The sequence below is a fragment of the Aplysia californica genome, unplaced genomic scaffold, assembly GCF_000002075.1.
Source record: "Aplysia californica isolate F4 #8 unplaced genomic scaffold, AplCal3.0 scaffold00114, whole genome shotgun sequence".
In the NCBI taxonomy this organism is placed as follows: Eukaryota; Metazoa; Mollusca; class Gastropoda; order Aplysiida; family Aplysiidae; genus Aplysia; species Aplysia californica.
Genome location: NW_004797384.1, coordinates 653,376 through 656,950, shown reverse-complemented (window position 1 = coordinate 656,950; position 3,575 = coordinate 653,376).

Genomic DNA, 3,575 nt, shown 5'->3' with positions numbered 1-3,575 from the left:
ACTGCATACGGTCATATGAGCGCCAGAAGATTAGAGGTGTTACAAGAGAGTAACAAACATAAAAAAGAAGTAGGAAAGATAACGACGATAGTCGATAGATGTTTGATAGGAAAGCAAAAGCAAACCACACCAGAGCACCCGCCAACCACCCTGCAGGTGTACTGTGGCTGGGGCAAATTTTCAATAGAGCCGAGGAGCAAAGAAACTGCCAAGAAGACTGGCAGAAAGCCATCGTGGTCCCATTGTGGAAAAAGAAAGGCAAACAAAAACGCGACTGCACAACGTAAAGAGGCATCTGTTTATTACTAAGCCACGCCGGAAAAATATACACAAATCTACTAGAACAGCGGATAAGACCTATTGTAGAGAGAAATATGAGCAAAGCTCAGTTTGGATTCTGAAAGGGAAGAGGGTGCACGGATGCTGTATTCGCATTAAACAGATATGCGAGAAAACAATCAAACACAACAATGAATCCAACATCGTCTTTATAGACCTGGAGAAGGGTTTTGACAGAGTAAACCATGCAAAACTCTGGAAGACACTTGAAAAGTATAGCGCCAGAGGACAAATGCTAGATAATGTCAGAGCTCTCTAAACCAATAGCAGAAGCTCAGTAAGAACGAAGGAAGGCAGTACAGACTCGTTCAAAGTAAAAATCTGGAGTATGACAGTGATGTGTTCTATCTCCCCTCCTGTTTATAATATATGGACACAATAACGGAAGACGCAAACCAAAACCCAGAAAGCCTAAATGAACTTCCATTCGCAGACGACCAGTGTCTTATCCATTCAAACCAAAAAAGCCTAAAAAATCACACTACCGAATTGAACTACAGCTGTGAGAAAATTAACATGAAAATAAGCACATCAAAAACAGAACTTATGAAAGTGAGTCGAAACCGTAGTCACATGAACATCCATGTCAATAACAAACAACTGAAACAAGCGAAGGAGTTTAAATATCTTGGCAGTACTTTTTTTCTGAAAACGGGTCCATAGACAGAGGAACAGAAATGCGGACTCGAAAAGCCAACGCTGTCACCTACCAGCTCGCACCCCTCCTATCCCATCCAAACATCTCCAAGGACACAAAGAGACAGCTTATCACCTCAATATTCATACCAACATTATGTTATCAGTGCCAGACCTGAACATTAAGTAAAACCCATGAAAGCAAAATCACTGCATGCGAATTGAAATGTCTCCGCAAAACCCTTAACATCACAAGACGAGACAGGCAGAGAAATGAAGAAGTGAGAACAGCTATCGGCATTGAGTCCTGTCTGCTTTACATAGAAAGACAGAGAATAAAATGGTTTGGCCACCTGTATGTCACCTGGTCAACCAGCCTGGAGAGCCTACAACACCAAGCACTCAGACTATAAAGGAAGAGGAAGGCCACTCAAAAGGCGGATCGAGGGTGTCAAGGAAACCCTGTAAAAACTTAATACACGTATCACAACTGAAAGAGCTGCCGAGCTGACCCACAATAGAAAACTGCATCTCCCCTCGACGCTTAACAGCAACAGAGGATGAAAAAGTAAAAGTAAAGTAAGGTAACTGATCTAATCGAAAGCTTTTTTTCCACTCGACTCCCTAGATGGAACAAGTAGGTAAAGTACTGATCTAACCTGGGGATTCGGAAGGGAAGCAGTTTGCCACTTTGCAGCCGCACCAACAGGTAGCCAACTCCCCCCATGGTAGGAGAGCCACTTTTCAACCATACTCTCTGACGCAGCAATGGTATCCTTTCTCTGTAGCGTTGTAGTTAATATTTGGCATTTATCTCGTTTCATTCTTTAAAACAAAATTTCCGTGTCTTACTTGCCTTGGACTGGCCTCTATGGCGTAATGGTTAGGCTCTCCACAGTGGCAAGCAGAAGACACGAGTTCGACTCCTGAGTTAAATTACTGTAAATGCTCTAACGGCCTCTTGTATTAGACGATCACATGTACAAGCACCACTCTCAATTCCTCCCCCACCTCGCCCTCTTTTTGCGTTTTAAAAATTAAAACATTGTAAAGACACTGTGTAAGATGGCCACCTCGCTACCCTTGAATTAATTACACAGTTCCATCCGCTCAGTACCTAGTTTTGAAATTTTTTTTTTATTGATGTTAAAAAATTTGAGTTTTACAAACATTTCAAGCGTTTTCGAGTGCATTTCTTTGATTATCTTGATAACAACTCCGAATAATCTTACGATTTTTATAGAACAGATACATGTAGAACATTTACTTGGTTCCTGACCTCATGGCCTTAGTTGCTCAAAACAGCCAAGAATATCAGATAGAACTTTGTAATTCTAAGGTAGCGACCTGTCTAAGATGACCACTTTTCTCCTCGTTAATTGGTCTTACACGATTTCAACTGTATTTCCGGGTGCCTGCTGGGACTCCCCCTCCCCCACTCAGCTCAAGTTGTGAGGAAGTACGCATCGGTGCGTATCCCGTCAAGAAAGGGTAAAGAACCTCACTAAACAAGGGACGCAACTGAAACATCCTAACTTACTTTTGTAAGTAGAGTTTCCTCCCCTTTCTATTGTCATTAAAAAAAATAATATTAAATAACTATGAAAACAAAATTCTTTTGACCGTAACACCCTTTTTTTGTAACCATTTATTTCATTCGGCTTGTTAGGTATATTCGTAGTTTGAACGGAATTGTTGCTTCATGTTGCGTTCTTTAATTAAGATTGTTCGGGAAAATTTCAAATCTCTTTATCCATTGGGTGGCTGACAGGTGCTCTCCTGTGGTTTGCTCCTTTTTTTGTCAAACATTTATCATCCTAATCTTTCCTCCTTCCTTTTATGCTTGTTATTCTCTTCTAACAACTCTAATCTTCGGCATTTAAATTATGACTCTGTTGTGTTGCAAATGCCATAAAACACTTACTTAAAAAAATCTTTTCGTCCAACGGACTGCGTCCTATCAGAGATCGATATTTAACTCTAAGTTAGTCTAAGATCATACATCCACTTTTTTTTAGTAAAGAGAAGCACATCGACTCATTAAAAGTCAATTCGAGCTGGGAAAAAGTAAGACATACTGACAAAAAGTGAAAAAGTAGGACCTACCAGTGGTGCACTCCAATCACCAGCGTCATACCTCTAAATAGTCATAGTGTTTAAATTTTACTAAGAGTTTTATGGCACTTGCAACAAATCATACCTTGGTCAGATAAATGCAGAAGGTTGTAGGTGTTACTAGATATAAATTGGTAAATCAAAAGAGCGCGCGGGTCACATTAAACCTCTGAAATTTTTCGCCCTTATCCGAGAAGGCTAAGTGAAGCTCTTACCTACCATAAGATCAGGCGTGTGGCTGAAAGACAGCAGTAAGAAGGAACCAAGGAGTAGTAGTAGAAAGGTTGCAGAAAGAGTCAGGAGCCCAGGAGGAGGGGGCAGAGGAGGTGAGGGTGCGGGGGCAAAAAGTGGAGACGAAAGCTGACGACAAAACACTGTTTAGAGAGCAGGATAGGATGTGAAAGGAACAATTTTTCGGTCGCTTTCCGGATTCGAACCCGGTACCTATTGAATAAGAGGCAAACACCTTAACCTCTAGACCACTA